This window comes from Lissotriton vulgaris, chromosome 7, assembly GCF_964263255.1.
Source record: "Lissotriton vulgaris chromosome 7, aLisVul1.2, whole genome shotgun sequence".
Lineage (NCBI taxonomy): Eukaryota > Metazoa > Chordata > Amphibia > Caudata > Salamandridae > Lissotriton > Lissotriton vulgaris.
The window spans coordinates 688,531,425-688,554,153 of NC_141695.1; the positions used below are offsets into that span (position 1 = coordinate 688,531,425).

General features: G+C 43.4%; 1 pseudogene; it reads left to right on the forward strand.

Moving 5' to 3' along the window:
- The first annotated feature begins 1,848 nt into the window (after positions 1–1,848).
- The window catches only part of LOC147702260 (uncharacterized), a 42,620-nt pseudogene continuing 21,739 nt past the window's right edge, over positions 1,849–22,729 (forward strand).

Sequence of the window (22,729 nt, forward strand, 5' to 3'; positions counted from 1 at the left end):
ACCTTCGTAGACATGCCCCAGATGTCGTCCTCCTACAGGAGACGCATCTGCTTGGGAATCACTGTAAGACCCTAGATAGATTCGGCTACACAATGCGCGCACAGTCTGGCTTTACGACAGGCTCGAGGGGTGTGGGAATACCTATTAAAAATTCATTGCCACTGGTTCTGGGGCGCAGCTGGTCTGATCCCCTGGGTCGTTATACGGCGCTGTCTGCGCAGTGGGAGGGTCGCCCTCTGAACTTCTGCTCACTATACATACCTCCGAAGCTACCCGCGTCCACCCTACCAGATGTGGGGAAGTTGTTACTGGCACTGCCTCCGGGGACGTTGGTCTTGGGCGGGGACATGAATGATGTGATAGCCAGGGACTTGGATAGGTCGTCGCCCCCACTGGGTGGGGAGGGGATACACCACCTCAGGGACTTTACGCAGGCTCTGGGTTTACCTGATCTATGGAGGACACACAACCCACACCTCAGACAGTACACGCACCTTTCAGCGGCCCATGGCTCCTCCTCGAGAATCAACTACATTCTTACACGTACAGACTGCATGAATCTATTTCGAGGTGGATACATTAGGGCTAAAGGAATTTCGGACCATGCGCCGGTGGGGGTCCAGTTGTTGGGTCCCACACGGGACTGGAGCGTCCCCCCTCGACTTGACCCCTTTCTTTTTAAGGATAGGGACTTTCAGAAGCGATTCAAGGAGAGAGAGTTGGTCAATACTTTGGCGATAATGTGGGCTCAGTGGATTCCCCTGGGAGGCGTATAAAACTGTGGCCAGGGATTTTGCACAAGCTGAAGTGGGGCGGAGGCGTAAGGAGAAGCATGCACAGGTGGAGCGCCAGGAAGTGGAACTTCTGGCGCTAGACAGTGCGACGGGGCTTCTCCCAGAACAGGACCGGGTTAGACTGCATAAGACGCGCCTCCTCAGGAAAGAGATACAGGATATCCAGACGGAACAAGCACGGGCGCATGCGCTGGCCATTCAACGCAGAGTATATGACCTGGGTGACAAGGCAAACAAAATGATCGCCTGGTTGGAGAGGAGAGATCGGGACCGCAGTTGGGTGCCGAGCATAGAGCCCCCGGATAGGTCGGTGAGTACCACGAGCAGGGCCATAGCGGAGGACTTTGCGCGATATTATGAGGAGGTCTACAGATCGCATACGTCTCGTGATGACCAGGAATGTCATGACTTCCTGGCCCCCCTGCAGCTCCCGGTGCTTGAGCCCACGGATAGAGATCCGCTGGAGGCAGACATTGCGGTCAAGGAAGCGGAGGACGCCATGGGGGACCTGCAGACAGGGAAGGCTCCCGGGCCCAACGGGTTTCCGGCAGAAGCATTCGGTTGTGTGGCTAGTCACGTCGCACCGCATATGTGTAATATGTTCCATGAGGCGCGAGACACGGGGCAACTTCCGAGAGATCTGCGATTGGCCACGATCGTGGTGATTCATAAAGCGGGGAAACCACAGGGTGAATGCAGCTCATACAGGCCTATCTACCTCCTTAACTATGAGACGAAGGTCCTGGGGAAGATCCTTGCTACACGCCTGGGAGCAGTGATCCAATCACTGGTCCACCCGGACCAGTCGGGCTTCATGCCCCATCGAAGCACGAGACTCAATCTGCGCCATCTATTTGGGGTTCTACAGACGGCCGCCGTGCCCAGTGGGGTTCTGGCGTCCCTGCTCTCCCTAGACGCCCAAATGGCCTTTGACAGTATCGAATGGCGCTATCTTTACGCAGTACTGGAGATACCTGGTTTTGGGGACAATTTCTGCTCCTGGGTGAAACTGCTGTACACAGGACCGCTGGCGCGAGTCTGAGTTAATGGGGCCATGTCCCGTGAGTTCCGATTGGGGCGCGGCACAAGACAAGGCTGTCCCCTATCCCCGACCCTCTTTGCCTTGGCACTAGAGCCACTGGCGCACTGGGTGCGGACGGATCCTGGGGTGTGGGGGATAACGATGAAAGGCGGTTGGGAAGAACATATATCGCTCTATGCCGATGATATACTGCTATACACCCATAGACCGGTGGAATCGATACAACGACTGATGGCTATGCTAGGCACCTTTGGGGAATACTCCGGGTACCGCGTCAAGTGGAGCAAATCTCTAGGTTATGTGTTGACAGGACCCCAACCACCCACAGTGGACGGCTGCGAAGGTCTGGTCTGGCGGGAGTCGTTCCGCTACTTAGGGATATGGATTACACCATCTGCCCCGGAGTTTCTTCGTCTCAATGTGCAGACACAACTTGACTGCTTGCACAGTGACGTACAACACTGGCGGACCCTCCCGGTCTCTCTGATGGGCAGAGCTGTGCTATTCAAAATGATGGCCCTACCACGATTGTTGTACGTGCTCCAGAGCTCCCCCTTCCTGATCCCAGACCATGTCTTCAAAACGGTAGAGGCAGAGAAGCGGTCCCTTCTGTGGAGCGGGTGTTGTAATCAAAATCCTGCCTCTCAGGGGTACCAATGATATGTAATCCATAAAGCAGTAAGAGACTGACACAGAACTCTGAAATATCAAAGGACAATTTATTACACTTATATGAGGTGAGGCTGCGTCGCCCAAAAGCCATGGCAAATGAATGAGACAGTCTGAGGAATTCAGAAGGCTGATGCCTTATATACATTTCAGACTTACACAGTAAGCATACATGAAAGGGGCAGTCTTGGCTCCTGTGAGCACACAAAGAATACCAAATAAGGACATATAGTTTCTCTTTGTTGAACCAAGTGGGAGGAGCTAACAGTTTCAGAACGTAGTGAACACATTCCTATGTAAAACTAATCAGTAACAGCTGCAGACTCTACCAGGCATTTCTGAGCATGCGTGGAAGTGGAGGAGGCTAAATATATCCTGTTACTAGGCAGACTTCAGGCGCAGCTAAAAGGAAGGTAGGACAAAGCACAAAGTGAGCACATGGCAGCACATGGTAGCCAAGATGGCCTCCAGAATACTAAAATGGCTTCTAAAATGCGGATAAGATAACTTCTAAACATTAGATGGCTTCTGCTAACGCTAACCCATTATGCTAATTTACAACAGATGGCCGTTTTAGCGTTTGCTGAAGACATTCGTATGATCTAGTAGGAACATAGAAAACAGGTGCTCGTTAATTTGCTAATTCATTGCTAGATAAGCACTGTCCATTCTAAACATTTCAGCAGGGGTATGACCAGGAATACTAAAGAACGGGACATTAGGTCATAAGCATACATACAAACAGTAGGAGAAAATAATGACCACTATTACAGAGAAGACTAGCATTTTCACAACCCTAAGCAATAACAAATCCTAAAATCTTTCAGAAAACACTATATACTTATATGAAACAGTGGCAATGCAATCCTTCAATGCTCTCAAATGGTATAAGGATACTTTCCACAGAGAATGAACTTCTATTCTACCTGTGCTAAAAAGAATACTACTCTAAAATACTGCAAGCAAGATAATAAAAATTAATTCCACAACACCCAGTATCGTAACTGTTCAGGAATCGCTTATATGATCACAACTTATTCCCAGAGTCTAATCACAAAGTCTCTCTGGCAGACTTTTAACGTTCATCGAATCTCTTCTTCCATCATCGCATAGGCCTCTTCATTTCAGGCCTTCCATGGAAATGTGTCTCAGCATCCGTTGGAGTGCCCCTTTTGGCAAACACTCATAGTTCAGTCGAAAGTCTCAATGTCTCAAGGCAGTGCAACAGTGATTCTCATCTGCGGCAGACACTACAAATGATGTACTCTTCGTGATCAAGGGCACAAAGCATCTCGTGCAGATCCAAGCACTGTCAAGAAAAACTCCTTCAGCAAATCAGCAGCACTTTCAAACTCCAACACTCCTTGTTCAGTGTCAGAGGACACTCAAGCTGCTCTCTCATGGGCACCAGAATGTAGTGCCTCTTGCCAATTTCGAATTCTCCATTGCACTGCACTTCCATTAGGCAAAAGGGGAAAAAGGGAACGATGTTGCCAAACTCAGGCAAAGACTCAGGCCAAGACTCAGACAAAAGGGCTCAAGGGGCTCAGGCCAAAACTTAGGCCAAGGACTCAGGGGGCTGTACACTGCCAGAGGTTGCCAGTACATAACAGGTACCTTTTTGCCCTTTTCTGAAATTTTTTTCATTCTGTTGCAAAATCAAAGAAGCTCCTTTTCTTCTGTCGTAGAATGCTAGCCAATAAGGCAAACAAAGAACTTGGAAATATCATTGATGGCGTGCAGATTCCTTACTGGGTGCTGGGACTATAGACCAAAACTTCCTGCTTTCATCTATGGCTGTCAAGGATAGGAGTTAGAATTCGTCTTGGTCATTCGTTCTGCAGGGGGACACTCTCCCTTTGACTCTGAAATATCCTGCAGAACCTAGTGATGTAGAAGATGTGACACAATTGTTAATTTCCTTCGATTTAGCACAAAAAACAAGTCAATATTTAATAAGGGGATTGCAATCAGTTGGCTTGCAATCTTCAAGAGTGTGGTCATACGCCCTGGGACTATCATAATCTAAAGTACACTATCATTCTCATAGAAGGCAAATAAATGACTCTAGCCTCTTCAATTGAGTTTCCATATGAGAGCATGTCTTCTATCATCTAAGGGTAGATAATTACATAAACATTCAATCTGAATGGAAGTCCTTACATATAGGGGCATCATCTAATGGGCTAAACGTTTTCCTAAATGAGTAAATCTAATTGTTCTAAAAAACCCTCATCGTAGAACAGCTCAAAAGCAAAATCACATAACAGATGATCAGGGGCATTCAGACAAAGGCTAATTTATCAAAATGGGGAGACAGAAGAACAAGAGCTATATACTTCTAATATTTCCATTATTAAAACACATGTGGTCTATCAAATATTAAACAGCAGAAAAAAGAACTGAGAACCTAATTAGAATGGGCATTATTTCTCACATTTCAAGCATGAACATACAGTGTCTCCCATTGAGATGAAAAAGCTTTTCACACTATTATTAAGTCGGTTAACCAGTCTATCACGAAGTTGACAGTCAGACTGGAAAGCATCAAAAATATAGGCCTAAAGAAAAGTCTTAAAGAGAAAGAAACAGTCTGGTCAGGTCATACTAAAGGGAATTATACATAATGTGGTGATTCCTATTACATCTCTGCAGTCTGGGCACAATGCAACGTCTGGGGAGAAGCGCTAAACCATACACAGTAATCTCAGCTAAATGTCCAGTTCCTTCTTCAAGGGAAAAATGAAAAATTTAGAAAAATGAAAAATTTAGGTCACCTTTTAACAAGAGCCACGAATCTATAATTACATCCTTAGGTCCAATCAAGGATATGTATATAAATCTAGGCATGCCTGTTCCTTAAGGGAGAAGAGCAGTATCTGTATTGTGGCTTCTTGTATATCTCTTTTATTTTACTTCAATACTATTATGGTCAAATTTTAACATCCACTGGTGAGGCGAATGTATTTCATGTCCACAGTATGCAAACATCATATCTGTGAAATTTAGTATAAACGCAAATATTAACCACGTGGTGTAGAGCGACACATACCGTCATACATGTCTCTTCACAACACAGGCACATTTGTAATAATATCAAAAAGCAGCTCAAATATACATGCATATATAGTAAGCACAAAAAGCATAGACAAAGCACAATGGCATTTGTAATCAAGCAGAAACGCATGCGTGCATGCAACCCAAAACCCAAAATCCAAACCTGCTTAATTTGTCAAAATCAAAAATTACACCAAAATTACGCTTTCATTTTACTCACACCCCGCTTTTGCCAGGTTATCACCAGTTGCTGGTTATCAAAACTGGCAAATACAACTTACAGTGTCGCTTGTGACCCATAGGATGAGCAAGAACCATTCATAAGGGAAAAAATGTAAAATCATGAAAAAAACATACAACATTTCATTTCAAAGAAATCATAATAAAAACCCATCTCTTTTTAACATACTACTAACACAGCGCATAACAAAGAAAATCTCAACTGTTAACCAACCATCCTTCTTTCAATAACATGCTAACCCACTTTAATATTGACTGTCCAAAAATAAAGCTCTTTCACAGACATGCACTGCGTCCCGTGCACCAGCCTTTCCTTGCAGCCCTTTTTGACCCTTGGCCCTCAATGGCCTGGGAGCCTGGAGCCCCTCATGGCCCTGGGAGCCTGCAAGGCCCTCATGGCCCTGGGAGCCTGCCAGCCCCCCATGGCCCCCTCTCTCCCCAAAGCCCTTGAGGGCCTGCTGTTTTCCTTTCTTCAAGGCTGGTCAAGAATGCACTTCTCAAAAACAAAAGCCTCATGCAACCCATCTAATGTGCAAGCTTGAATTTACTGTGAGACAGAGAAGCTTGCACCAAGCAGTCATTGCTCCATCTGACTTCACTTACTCCTAAACCCCCTTCTCACTGACCTTAAGGTCAAACCCTACCAGGCGAACCGTGCGGTCCTTTCAGACCCTTCTCCCAATTCCCTCACTCAAACTGACCAAGCCAGAAACCCTTCCCCACTCATTCTAAGCTAAAAAAAAAAAAACAACCCTGTTGAAAAACACATGTTATATAAATGACTTCTTTCAGGGATAAAATTCATTTAGTAAAACATTTACTGTGAACAATTTGCAGAACATAATAACATAGCATACCAGCATTATATTAAATGTTTGCTACCACCCTATGCAATGGTACTCATTTATCAGCTCCACAAAGATGAAAGACAAAATAGGCCCTGCCAAAATTTGAATTTTCAATCCTGATATTAAACATAAACCTCTGCACCGGACACAGTGGCTCACTAAGCTATGAAGAACAACCTCGAATAATAACCTGCAAGTTTGCTTTATACACAAATATGCATTCTCTGAAAGCCAGAAACACTGCAAGGCTATGGGAAATTACAAGAGTGCTATGTAAAAAGTCCATTTTAACTGATTTTCGACTTTTGACTTTGGGGCACTTAAAAATGAAAATCCTACACTTGCATTACATATTAATCACCCTTAGAATGTGCTTGACATGTTGCAAAGCGCGAACATGAGGCATAGGCATGTGATGCCTTACAAAAATGAGCTGTTACGCCTGCGCCAAGTGAAAACCCAACATGCAAATGTGCTAATTATGCAGTCACACATTCCTTAAATCAAATTTTAATTTTAGGAGGTCATAGTATGAGCATTAAGCTTTATGAATATCTAAAAACGATTTTAAAAAACACATATTTTTTTTTTCAAATAATTTTCCTATTATTAATAATTTATTTTTTATTTATTTTTTCTAAACCCAATCTGAATTGACTTAAATCCACATTTAAAGAAACCAAACTGCATCTTTTGCCTATCAGTTTAGATGCAGTCATGTATGAGCCTACGCACAAAAGCCTAACTTAGAACAAGACAGATTTTCGCGCCAGCTAAATTCAGACCGTGTTAAACTAACGCCTAGGCTCTGGCTAAAAAAACATTCCAATGTCATTTTATGGCCTTTCAAATAACAACAGCTGCCGTTCTCAAGGCAGGAAAAGAGGCCTGCACAAAGCTGACCCCAGAACTTTCAGTCTTACAGAAATTGTTCAGAAATGTGTGTGCCACAAGATGCATTTACGTAGCAAAATTCACTTTAGCATTTTACATGTATGAAAATGCATGTAAGTAAAAAAAGGAAACAAATTCGTTTTCCTTACAAAACACACATTTTAATTTTGAGGCCTTTCATGTTCCTAATGAATGCAAATTTTAACTTTATCTAATTTAAGCATTTTAACATTTTGCACCTATGCGCTTTTGCTTTGTCTATAAATTAAAAAGCAACATATAGCTATTTTAGCAGGGAACATGGCAAATACTGCGTTCTTATTTAATTTCCACCTAATATCAATTAATCCAACATTTTCCTTAACAGACTGAAAACATCAAGAAATTCACAATCACGCATTGAGCTCCTTTCACACAGAAATAGAAACATTTCAAACATTCAGGACACACAATACAGCGCCTAAAGCATGTGTTTCATAAATTCGCGCCAACGCTATTCACAAACAGAAGTTACACTAACAGGAACAAAAACCCCACATTTAAACACACATTGAACCCACAGATCAATACATAGGACTGAAACAAAAAACAAGCTACAAATGGAACTTAAACCAAACCAATTGTAAATGCTAGTTGTACGTCATATTTACAAGGAACGTTTGGCAATGATGTTTCAATTCACAAGTTTTGACTGGCAGAGCACCAAAAATCGCTCTGCATTCCCCATTCATAGAAATGCACAGAACAAAGGATCCTTACATGTATTATGGCCATATTTTAATTCCCTGGGGATACAATGTCACCAAGGAAGAAATATGTTTTGACACCTAAACCTATTTAGGTATCCCTTCTAAGGGAAGCCGGCTCATTTACTTCACATCACATTATGGTACCTTTCACAAAAGCAACACATTTTAACATGTGAGCTTAACCAAAGACCTCAGGCATGCCAAAAATAGTGCAGAGTATACACTACTATCAAAGGTGGAGGAAATATCCTCGCATTACCTGCCTATATGAGTTGCAACACATACATATCAAATCAAATCATATCAAATCATATTCATATCATATTCTTTAAAGGTCAAACACAATCCAAAGTAGACAAGTCTATCTCAAATTCAAATATGCCAACAAAGGCATCCAAACTTAGAACAGGCGCCGCAAAATTACTTTTACCAAACATAAGCTGTCCAAATTCTAACTGCCAAGTCTTATCTAACAGTCTATCTTTTTATGTTACATTTTAATACTCACGCCAAAAGTGTTCTCAGCCAGGGGTGACATCCTAGGGAGGATCAAAGATCAGGAAGGACAGAAAACACACCGAGCTGCAGACACAAGGAATCACAAGAGGCGCGCCGTGCACAGCATAACTCCTTTGCAGAAACCAGTCCCATGCTGCTCAGTAGTCCTCTGCCTCCTGGCAAGTTGATCACTCCTCCAGATTGTCACCTCTCTGATGAGTCCCTTCATCGTGGTCGCCAACTGGTGTAATCAAAATCCTGCCTCTCAGGGGTACCAATGATACGTAGTCCATAAAGCAGTAAGAGACTGACACAGAACTCTGAAATATCAAAGGACAATTTATTACACTTATATGAGGTGAGGCTGCGTCGCCCAAAAGCCATGGCAAATGAACGAGACAGTCTGAGGAATTCAGAAGGCTGACGCCTTATATACATTTCAGACTTACACAGTAAGCATACATGAAAGGGGCAGTCTTGGCTCCTGTGAGCACACAAAGAATACCAAATATGGACATATAGTTTCTCTTTGTTGAACCAAGTGGGAGGAGCTAACAGTTTCAGAACGTAGTGAACACATTCCTATGTAAAACTAATCAGTAACAGCTGCGGACTCTACCAGGCATTTCTGAGCATGCGTGGAAGTGGAGGAGGCTAAATATATCCTGTTACTAGGCAGACTTCAGGCGCAGCTAAAAGGAAGGTAGGACAAAGCACAAAGTGAGCACATGGCAGCACATGGTAGCCAAGATGGCCTCCAGAATACTAAAATGGCTTCTAAAAAGCGGATAAGATAACTTCTAAACATTAGATGGCTTCTGCTAACGCTAACCCATTATGCTAATTTACAACACGGGGGTTGTCCGCGGATTGCCCTTCGTAAACTACAGCGCAGTCCCTATGAGGGTGGACTGGCAGTACCTGATATCTGCTTATATTACTGGGCAACACAGCTGGCTAACGTTAACGGGTGGGTATTTGCCCCGCAGGAGGAACCGGCGTATCGGGTGGACCGCATGGACCTGGGCGCGGGTACTTACTTGGCAGCCCTCTACTCCAGGCCTCGGCGTAGCCAGCCTTTGCCCCCTCAGACCACGGTGGTGGTCCAGATATGGAAGCAAGCAACGAAACTACTTGGTTGGGAAGGGAGGCTCACGGCTCAGACGCCCTTATGGAAGGGCGACTTCCTTAGGGAAGTCGCACGACTCCGCGATCTACGCCAATGGAGCCTAATAGGCATAGATCTGTTGGGAGATGTCTGGAGGGGTGCCAAGTGACGGAATTTGCGGCCCTTCAGTCGAAATTTCATATGGGGAATGGTGAATTCCTGCATTATCAACAATTTAAACATGCTATATACTCACATCTATCACCAGGGGACCAGCTACCTGAGTACGTCCCACTCAAAGACAGGCTGCTATTAGATCCAATGACTGATAAGGCTATATCACTCACATATTAGAAACTCATTAATAATATTCCAGATACACTCGGTCCACTGCGGGAAAAATGGGAAACCGATTTGGGCTTGTTAGAGGACGATGATTGGAATGAGGCTCTGCAGTGCCCCAGAGAAGTGGCGATTCGAGCGAGATTCCGCTTGGTGTAGCTCCGCATTTTTCACAGGTCCTACACCCCACGCACAGTGCAGTTCAAAATGGGATACGCAACTTTACACTTTTGCCTGAGAGGGTGCGTGGAGGAAGGCACATTCTTCCACATCCTTTGGGATTGCCCTAAAATTCGTTCATACTGGGCTCGACTGAAGGACATTATGGAAGAAGTGGTAGGGGCGGAAGTGCCGCTGGAGGCTAGGTGGCATATTCTGGGAGTCACGGGAGAGGTAACATGGCCCAAGGGAGATAAGGTGTGGTTGGCCTTTGCAAGCATGGTAGCAAAGAGGAATATCGCATGTCTCTGGGGAAGTGACCTGGTGCCGACGATAGAGGGATGGGAGCGAGATATGGATTGGTGCCAGAGGGCGGAAAAGGTCATATACAATAGTCGGGGTTGCCCCAAAAAATGGGAAAAAAATTGGCAGGCCTGGAGATGGTACAGAGGGGAGTGGATGGACGACTTGGAGGATGAGTAATGGGGCCTTCCCCCTACGGGATGCTGCCCACAGAATGCGAACGCCTCTCCCTTTCTGGGAGGTGGTGGACCTAGGCTCGGATTTGTTCTCCACTTCTGGTGGGGGGGAGGAAAGAGGGGGCGGGTAAGAGGGAGGAAGACTTGGAGGGTGTAGGAAGGGCCGAAGGATGCGGTCGGGCTATAGGACGCACTAGATTCGAGGTAGACCATCACTATACCCACTAACAACTGCTATGATGTGATGTTTCGCTAATGTAAGCACTACTGCACTTTCACTGCTCCATGATGTGTCTTATGATGGAACAGTTTTTCAATAAAAAGATGTTTAAAAAAAATGCTCTGTACATTTCTTTTTTTCAAACCCTTGAATTTCATAGATACAAGTAAATGTCATAAGCATATCTCATTATTTCAGTAAAATACAATAGTTATGCTTTTAATAACTATTTATGATAATACATGCCTTAAAATGAGAATTCATATTTAACATACAAAATACATATAGGTCAATATACAATACTTACATTAAATACGAAAACATACTTAAAATTATATTATACAAAAACACTTCATTTATATTTTCCGGAAAATGTAATTACCAAACAATATATAAAATACTTAAATAGAAAATATCCTACCTTACTCTTCATACACTGCTTTCTTCTGTTGTATCTTTAATACACCAAGCACAGCTCAAAATGTAATACTGTAAATAAATAAAATTGCATTATTAATTGTTATAACACAAAACAATTACAGCCATTCTTAAAAACAATGCTAATCAGAACAAATATATTCAAAGTAAAATTACCTTACTTGCAAACGCTTCTTCCTTTTCTCTTCTAAACATCTTATAGAATCTTCATAGCACTGTAAATTAATTGTTACAATAATATATTACAATCACATTCACATAAAAGTACTTGAACTTCTGTTAAAAAATAACATATTACACAACAGGTACTAACATTTCTATTAGCTTGCTGCTCCATGTTTTACAGTTCATGCAATGAAGTAAAACATCCAAGAAAAAAAAATATATTTTGCAGGTACCTAAATTGCAAGCAGTTACTATCAACCAATATAAAAGATGTACGAAGCACAATAAAATGCAAAATAGCTACAAATATTAACAATAAGGGCCTCCTGAGGCGGAAGCCGGGAGTGACGCTTTGCTAAAATTTGTATAATTGCTTTTAAAACTGTGATAACTTGTATTTTAAACCTCTTTGCGCCCACCACCCAGCACTGACCTGATACTCCCCAAGACAGTCGATTTGAACGCTGTCAGGGACAGGAATTCACTCGCACGCCGCCATCACCGGCCGCGAGGAGCCACGGACACGCCCACCTCTCGTGGCCACGCCCACCCCTCGCCAAGCTTATAAAGCGCGCCCTGATCACTAGAGCTGCACTTTACCTGAATCTCCTGAGGCGGAAGCCGGGAGTGACGCTTTGCTAAAAATTGTATAATTGCTTTTAAAACTGTGATAACTTGTATTTTAAACCTCTTTGCGCCCACCCCCCAGCACTGACCTGATACTCCCCAAGACAGTCGATTTGAACGCTGTCAGGGACAGGAATTCACTCGCATGCCGCCATCACCGGCCGCGAGGAGCCACGGACACGCCCACCTCTCGTGGCCACGCCCACCCCTCGCCAAGCATATAAAGCGCGCCCTGATCACTAGAGCTGCACTTTACCTGAATCTCCTGAGGCGGAAGCCGGGAGTGACGCTTTGCTAAAAATTGTATAATTGCTTTTAAAACTGTGATAACTTGTATTTTAAACCTCTTTGCGCCCACCCCCCAGCACTGACCTGATACTCCCCAAGACAGTCGATTTGAACGCTGTCAGGGACAGGAATTCACTCGCACGCCGCCATCACCGGCCGCGAGGAGCCACGGACACGCCCACCTCTCGTGGCCACGCCCACCCCTCGCCAAGCATATAAAGCGCGCCCTGATCACTAGAGCTGCACTTTACCTGAATCTCCTGAGGCGGAAGCCGGGAGTGACGCTTTGCTAAAAATTGTATAATTGCTTTTAAAACTGTGATAACTTGTAATTTAAACCTCTGTGCGCCCATCCCCCAGCACTGACCTGATACTCCCCAAGACAGTCGATTTGAACGCTGTCAGGGACAGGAATTCACTCGCACGCCGCCATCACCGGCCGCGAGGAGCCACGGACACGCCCACCTCTCGTGGCCACGCCCACCCCTCCAATGCCCGATCTCCTTCCATAAATTATGTGTCAGTTCAGGCAGCGCAGCAGATGGGCGCAGCGGGCGCGCCGTCAGCGCGCCGAAGGCGCGCCAAAGGCAAGCCCGTCTGGGCCCGTCCGGGCCCAGCCGGACCAAGGCCCAGTTACTCTGCCCATTTCTGCCAAGAAATGCCCGACTTACTCCCGGGATAAGCTTCTGGCCCTAAACACCCAGAAACACCCCTCCTGCATTTATACCCATATGGGCGGCAACCCTTTCACCAGCTGCAGCCTCTGCAACCCCCCAGGCCCTGACCCGGTACCCGGTGGACTCCAACTAGGCCTACTTAACTGCAGGCCGCTCGTTAAACACGCGCATGAAATTAACCTCCTGATCTTAAACCACGCCACGGATATCCTGTTTCTCACTGAAACATGGCTCACTCCCAACAATGGCCCTGACATAGTCCTCGCACTCCCTCCTGGCTACCTTATATGCTCGCTGAATAGACCAGAGGGTAGAGGAGGTGGCCTAGCCATAATATACAAGGACGTCTTTACCTGCAGAACCTCGGATGGCAATATCAATGGATGTGAAAGCTGCCACTTCGCCATCCAAATCTCCCCAGTGACATCGCTGTCGGGAATGCTTGTATATCGCCCCCCCGGCCAACTCGCCGAATTTCCAAGCAAACTCATCGACCAGATCACCATTAAGTGCACGACTTCCTCCAATTATCTCTTATTGGGGGACCTCAATATCCATTTTCTGGACCCGGTCGACAAGCAGGCGATAGAACTTCTACAGGATATCACCACCACTGGCCTCGGCCTAAAAAACCCACAGGCTACTCATGACAGAGGGCAGCTACTCGACCCCATATTTACTAACATCCAAGATCTGAACACCCGTGCTCACGTCCCCCTCCCTTGGACCGACCACTTCCTGGTCCCCTTTGAATGGCCCATCAACATTCCCCCCCCCCTCAACCCCCCAAAATCAGAACCCTTATTAGACGCTGGCATAAACTGGTCCCAGACGAATGGGCAGCCAAATTAAATGAAAACACCCCCCTCCCCTCTCAAGACACCATCGCCGCTGACAACGAATTCAATACTTGGGTCACCCAATCTCTGGATGACATCCTCCCAAAATCTAACACCCTTAAACGTACCAAGAGAGTCAACCCGTCCCCTTGGTACACCCCGAACTATACCTATTACGAAAGGAATGCAAGAGGAACGAACGCCTTTGGAGGAAAGATAAAACGGCAGACAAGAAAGACATATTTCGTGCCTCCGTAAAATCTTATAAAATGGAACTACGCAATACCAAAAGCTCCTTCTACGAAGACAGAATCAAAAACGCCTCCTGTTCGGCCCATGAAACCTTCGCCATTCTTAAAGAACTCCTTCACGCCCCAGACCCCCCTGTTAAACCATTGGACCCCAAAGCGCCGGAAAGCAAATGCATTAAACTCGCCACCTTCTTTGATGAGAAAATACAAAAAATTCTCTCGGCCCTTCCCCCTATCGTAACTAGCCACATGGACGGGGATCCTGCCAACTATCCCATCCACCTCTCCCATTCCCCTGATGGCCCCTCACCCTCCCTGGACACCTTTGGCCCAGTGTCTACGGAAGAGGTAGCCGCAACATTGGCCTCAATCAAAAGTGGGTCCCCCCGCGATCCCGCCCCTCTCCGTTTCTTGAAAAAAGTGTCCAGCACCATCATCCCCCCCTTACGTCGCTCATCAACTCCTCCCTCTCGCAGGGCCTAGTCCCCCCTAGCTGGAAAGCGGCAGCGGTCAAAGGCCTACTAAAGAAACCTTCTTTAGACCCCCAGGACCTATCCAACTACAGACCTATCTCCCTTCTCCCAGGAAACAGTAAGATCACGGAGAAGCTAGTGAACAAACAACTTTCACTATTCCTGGAGAGCAACAACTTACTCGGGGTCTCCCAGACAGGGTTCCGTCCAGGCCAGGGCACCGACATCGCCCTCCTGGCAGAAGTGGAGAAGGCCAGAAGCATTCTGGACACAGGAGGATCAGTGGCAGTGATCCTCCTGGACCTCAGTGCGGCCTTCGACACTGTGAACCATCACACCCTAATCCAACGACTGGGAGAAATCGGAGTAAGGGGCACGGCCTTGAAGTGGCTAAAATCTTTCCTAGATGGCCGCTCCTTTCAAGTCTGGGAGAACGAAAGCCACTCACCCGCTATCCCCCTCCGCTGTGGAGTACCGCAGGGCTCATCTCTTAGCCCGACGTTATTCAACGTGTATATGTCCCCGCTGGAGAAACTGGTCATTCCGTTCGGCGTATCGATCATCAACTACGCCGACGATACCCAGCTGGTGGTAACCCTCTCACACCCGCACCAATCCCCCTCTGACCTTCACAGCTGTCTCACTGAAATCCACAGCTGGATGAACTCCTCAGCACTAAAATTGAACGGTTCCAAGACCGAGATCTTGCTGCTCGGACATAAAGGGCCCTCCCTGCCGCCTCACCTCTGGCCTGACTGCTTGGGTGACCCCCCTGCACCCAAGGAAGAGGTCAAGAGCCTGGGCGTATGGCTCGAAAACGACCTGAGCTTCAGAACACAGGCAAAAAAGACGGCAGGAATCTGCTTTGGACTTCTCAGGGCCTGTAGAAAGATCTTCCCCCTGCTCCCCGCGACCGCCAAGAAACTTTTGATTCAGGGCCTTATCCTGGCAAGGCTTGACTACTGCAACGCAATCTATCTGTGAGCTCCCGAAGCCACTCTCAACACCTTGCAGAAAATTCAAAACGCCGCAGCCCGCCTTCTCACTGACACCCCCGCCAGATCATCGGCAAAGCCAGCTCTTAAGCTTCTCCATTGGCTCCCAGTCAGAGAAAGGGTTGCTTTCAAGGCCCTCTGTCTGGCCCACAAAACTCTTTATAACAACGGCCCTCCCCTCCTCAAGGAATTCATCATCCCCTACAAAGCGAAAAGGGCCCTCCGTTCCAGTGGAGAGAACCTCATCACAGTCCCCAGAGTTAAAAAAGCCAGGTTCGGAGGCCGCCGCTTCTCGGTCCACACGGCCAAACACTGGAACAACCTCCCCCGGAGACTGAGAACTGAACCCAATCTCCTTCAGTTCAGGAAGGCACTGAAGACCCTTCTCTTCCCTGACCCTTAACCCCCTCCATTGCTGACCCCCCCTTGAGTTCAGGTTCTAGCGCTGGGATGCTCTAGGGTTACTATGCGCTCTACAAAACCTTAAAATAAAATAAATAAATAAAATTAGGATGGCGGTGAATCCGCATCCTCCAGGCCGGCGGAAGCCACCGCCGGCCCAGAGGATGCGGATTCACCACCGCAGCCACAGAAAACACCCACCATTAGATTAGGATGGTGGTGGGATTGCGGTGAGACCAGCGAGGGACGGCAGGTCCGTCCGCCGCTGATCCGCAGGGTGTGGAGGGCTATTTGGTGGCAGTGTCTGCAAGACACCGTCAGCCAAATTAAGGTGTGCATTGTAACATGCTTTTCCAGGGCGGCTTTTCCGCTGTGGAAAAGCATGTGGTCTTTGGTGTTTGGGGGCCCGTCGCGGGCCGCCAGGGTGTCGGGAGGTGGGGGGTGCACATGGGGGGTACCTATGGTACCCCCCAGCATTTACATGCACAAAGCGGCAGGCACCGCACGGTGTGCATGTAAATGCAAAACATGCATTTGCACCGGAGGGACCACCGCTGCCCCTGCGGACGGTCCCTCCACCTCGGGGGTGGCGGACGGACGCCATCCTAATGAGGCATATAATACTGTTTTTTGCTGAAAATATATAAAATACAGTAAAAGTAATACATCAAGCAGAATTAACATTATATATAAAATCATACCTTCCTTCTTTCATGTTATACTTTCTTCATAACTGTAAAAAACAAATAAACATATACAAAACAAAAACATGAAGCACATCAATTTAAGGCAACATTAATATCAAAGCATACATTCATGATTGCATTGATTGTCTGTTGCGACTTCCGTACGGAAAACTAGATATATACAATATAAATTGATCCAATCCATAAATTAAAATCAATATTAAAGTGTACCTTTATGGTTGCATGTTGTCCATTCTTAACAACTGCATAGAACAAATTACACATATACAAAAAAAATTGTAAATATATGAAAGTGAACACCTAAAGTTAAGCCAACATTTAAAAATACAATTTACCTTCTTATTTTTTTCTTGCTATGTCAATTCTACACCTGTTACTGATATAAGCATCCGAAAAACATAATCAATATTGTTACTTGAGATGTTATTCTATTTCTGCAATAATAAATAATTATACACAGGTCTCTAAACTGCAAGTAGTTAGTAACAAACAATGCAAAACAAATAGCAAGCATGATAAAATAGACAATAACTAAAAATAATAGCAAATCATATTTTCTATAGTACAAATATATATAATACAGTATAATTAACACATCAAGTAGAGATAAGATTATATATCAAACCATACCTTTCTGCTTGCATCTTATCCTTTCTTCCTAACTGTAAAGAAACAGGAACACATGTACAAAACAAAACATATAGTACATAAATTCTAGGCAACATTCTATATCCAAGCATACGTTTATTGTTGCATGCTGTAGTCTGTTGTCATTTAACTACGAAAGATTGGACATGTACAATAGAAAGTGATGTGATCCATAAAATAAAATCAATATAAAAGCATAGCTTTAGGGTTGCATGTTGTCCATTCTTTACAACTCAATACAACAATACACATATACAAAAGAAAAATATAAAATAGTAAATACACTACAGTAAACACAAATTGAAGCCAACATTTAAAAAACAAATTTACCGTCTTATTCTTGTCTTGCTACGTCTTTTCTACACCTGTTAGTGATATAAGCATCACAAAAACATAATCAATATTGTTACTTGAAATGTCTTTCTATATCTGCAATAATAAATAATTATACACAGGTCCCTAAATTGGAAGCAGTTAATAACAAACAATACAAAACAGATAGCAAGCATGATAAAATAGACAATAACTAAAAATAATAGCAAATAATATTTTCTATAGAACAAATATATATATAATACAGTAAAATTAACACATCAAGTACAGATAAGATTATATATCAAACCATACCTTTCTGCTTGCATCTTATCCTTTCTTCCTAACTGTAAAGAAACAGGAACACATATACAAAACATATAGTACATAAATTCTAGGCAACATTCTATATCCAAGCATACCTTTAATGTTACATGCTGTAGTCTGTTGTCATTTACCTATGAAGTATTGGACATGTACAATAGAATATGATGCGATCTATAAAATAAAATCAATATAAAAGCATACCTTTAGGGTTGCATTTTGTCCATTCTTCTCAATTCCATAAAAGAAAATGCACATACACAAAAGAATAATATAAAATACTAAATAATTTACACTAAACATACAAACTCAAGCCAAAATATAATAACAAAATGTATCTTCTGATAATTTTGTTGCTATATCTTTTGTACACTGGTTAGTGATATAACAATTATAAATACATTATCAATATTGTTACTTATAATGTAATTAAATGTTCCATATATATTAAGAACGTATCTTTTATTTAACTCACTATTACATATTCTCCACTCAACGATATTTACTGGGTTATAAATTAAATGGTGTATATATGAAAATGTACCATAAATAAAACATACATATTAATGAACAATACACAGATTTTCAAAATGCACCAATATATACAAAAAATAAAGATTGCATGCAATAGATATGATACACCATAACAACTATAACATAAACATTCACTAAAAATGGAAATGGCACAAATATTATCATTGTTCACATACCAAATACATAAAAAAAGTCAACATAAAAAACAAAAAGTTACTTTTCTCTTTTACCTGGTTACTCTTCTTTTGTGCTCTATTTAGTCAAGTTAAGCATCATAACAATAAAATCACAGTTCACAGTTACGGCAAATAACATGAATGTAACAGTATACACCAGATGTTCAAGAAAAAAATCCCATATTCATAAATATTAAAATCAGTAGGTGGTGTCTAAAAATAACATTTGGTATACTAAAATAATTACGACACAAAGTTTTAACAATCAAACAAATCTAATCTTACCTTTTGCATTCGTCATAGTACCTTCTTTCTTCCCAGTAATTACATAGGTGTATCATCAGAAAATTCGCATAAGCATTGCAAATTTCAACACAGTACACTTGCGCATAGCATTAATATTAAAAATCCCACTACAGTACACGGGTGCATAGCATTACCATTGGAAATCCCCCTACAGTAGACGTACGCATAGCATTAACATTGCAAATCCCTTAACAGTACACATGCACATACCATTAACATTGACAATCCCCATTCAATGGAACATAGCACTTTGGACAAATTAAACAGACGTTTAAAAAACAAATAGCATTGCATTTTAAATTTTAAATAGGCAGTATTAACACATATATAATACATCAAATAAAGTATACTATTTATATACAAATAATACGTTAACACATAAAAAAGTTTAGAAAATATAAAAACTGTTTACATACCAACCAGCAAATAGTAAAAAAATAAATATCTATAAGAATAAAACGTTTCTTTACCTTCCGTCATGCTCTTTCATCCTCCGACTCCTCACTCTTCCGGTCCACTCGATAACCTCGAGCAAAAGTAAAACAAATTCACATCAGCACTTTCAACAAATAAAACGAACGTTAAAACAACAAGTAGCATTAAATTTTAAACATTTCAAATACACAATATTACCAAATATTAGACATTACGTTTCTGAAAATAGTTTTTACTAATGACAAGCTAACACATCAAATAATACAAAAAAAATATAAATACATTTTATATACCGACAATCAAAATAGAATTCAAATTAATATCCATAAGAATAAAACTTACCTTTACCTTTCATTATGCTCTTTCGTACTCCGTCTCTTCACTCTTCCAGTCCACTTTATAGGCTCGAACAAAACAAAGTAAAATTTTGATCAGCACTTTCAATAAATTAAACGTACGTTAAAAAAGAATTAGCATTAGTTTTAACACATTTAAAAAGATACAATATTAATACTTCTATGACACATTAAATTAATTACACCATTAAATACATATCATATAACAACAAACAAAATAACCAGAAAATACATATATTACAAGAATAAAACTTACCTTTACTTTCCGTCATGCTCCGTCTCCTCACTGTTCCGGTCCACTCCGTAGGCTCGAACAAAACAAAATAAAATTCTAATGAGCACTTCCAATAAATTAAACGTACGTTAAAAAAAAATTGAATTAGCTTTAACACATTTAAAAAGGGACAATATTAATAAATGTATCACACATTAAATTAATTACACCATTAAATACATTTTATATAACAACAAACAAAATAGCCAGTAAATACATGTATTACAAGAATAAAACTTACCTTTACGTTCAATCGTGCTCCATAGCATCACTCTTCCGGTACACTCGGTAGGCTCGAACAAAACAAATAAAAATTCGGATCAGCACTTTCAATAAATTAAATGTACTTAAAAAAAATAGCATTGCACACATTTAAAAAGGGACAATATTAAGAAATGTATTACACATTAAATTAATTACACCATTTATTTATTAATAACACACTACCAAAAAAAATACTAAATTTAAATTTCATAAAGTAACTAACAAAATATCAAAAAAAGAAATATGTTATCAAAATAAAACTTACCTTTATCCTCCATGTATGCTTCTTCATACCCTGTCTCCTAATTTCTGCAGTCCATTCCAACAGCTTGAACAAAACACAAAAAATCTAATTAGAACATTCAAAAAATTATAGAGATGTTAAAAAAAAATAGGATGACATCCAAAACATTTGAAAAACACAGGGGTCATTAGGATAGCGGGCGGAAAACCACCCCGACCGCCAAGGAGGCGGAAACCAACCACCCGCCTGCACCGCGGAAACACCGGCGGCCACATTAGGATCAACCGCCACTAAAGACCGACCGCGGGGGTAGCAGGCCTAGCAAAGCCGTCCGACGCGGGCGGTGATGGCCAAAAATCGACCGCGGCGATCGGAAAAGCTGCGGAAAAGCTACAACCCTCCGCAAGGACAGCGGACACACCGCACGGGAAATTATGATAACCCTGAGGGTGTTGCGGTCTGAACCGCTCTTACCGACCGCCGCGGTGGCACACAGGAGTGAATGGGAAAAATAGCGGAAGACCTGCAGCATAAACACCACAGCGAACGGGACATGAAAAACATGGCGGATGAAGCCAAAACACCGCAGTGATGCCAAACAATGCACAAATAAAATCAGCTATGACCCCCAAATACATAACACACATACAAATCAAACAAATAAAGCTAAAATTAAAATTAAAACCCTGGACAACTCCCACAACACACCTGACACCCAAAATCCACTTGGACACACCCACACAGCTGAGTATAACGCCACCCCCTACACAACCACAATCCTTTGCAACACTCCAGATTAGAAGGCCATACCCCACATCTAACAGGAGAGGCAATAGAGAGGCAATAGAGCACAGCACACACACACATCCACCACCACCATCACCACCACCTTTACACCAGCACAAATAATCCCACAGCACACAACACACCTCACACCTCAACACCATACCCCTGCACCCACAAACACCTCAACCACCACACACCATGACAACACAAAAAATGCCAAATTCACCGAGAGTGAGTTGACAGTCATTGTCAATGAGATTGTAAGAGTAGAGCCACAACTGTTTGGTAGCCTGGTCCAACAGACACCATTAGCCACGAGGACACAAATGTGGTAAAGGATAGTCCAAAGGGCGAATGCAGTAGGGACCACCCCAAGATCCAAGAAGGAGATCATGAAGTGGTGGCATGATCTCAAGGGGGTAGTCAAGGAGTGGAGGAGTAAGAACTGGACGCTGGCAAACGTGACTGCCAGTGGCCCTCCCATCCCACCGAAAACATTCACACCATGGGAGGAGAAGGTGCTTGCCATACTGCTACCTGAGAGTCTCACAGGAGTAGCCGGGGGAGCGGAGGCTGGTAAGTACAAACAAATGCCAAACAACACACTGAGAAGTACTTCCTTGCTATACCTACACCATTACACTGTCCACCCTCACACAACAGGTAGCTAGCCATCTTGCTTACGAGGCCTGAATGGGGGAGGGAGGCCTGCCTGCACTACCACTCCCACCATGCCCCCTGTTCCACAGCTGAGCTGAATACAGGCCTCCCCACCCAGAAGCATGTTTTAGCCATTGTACTGTTCCCTTCACCTAACAGGTAGATAGCAATCTTTCTTGTGATGTCTGTCTTAAACATGGGCGGAAAATCCGTTACGCTCGCGGATTTTGCGGATTTTCGGTAAATTCGCAATCCGCGAGATCCGCGAATTTCCTGCAAAATCCGCAAATTCGCACGCAGCGGATTTTTTGCTGCGTGCGGTGTAAGTTCGCAATTGCGAACTGGTACAAAACCCTCGCGAACTGGCAGAAATCCTTGCGAACTAGCAGAAATCCTTGCGGACACAAAAAAAGCATTCAGCAGGTTCAAAAGTTCAAACTCATCATTAG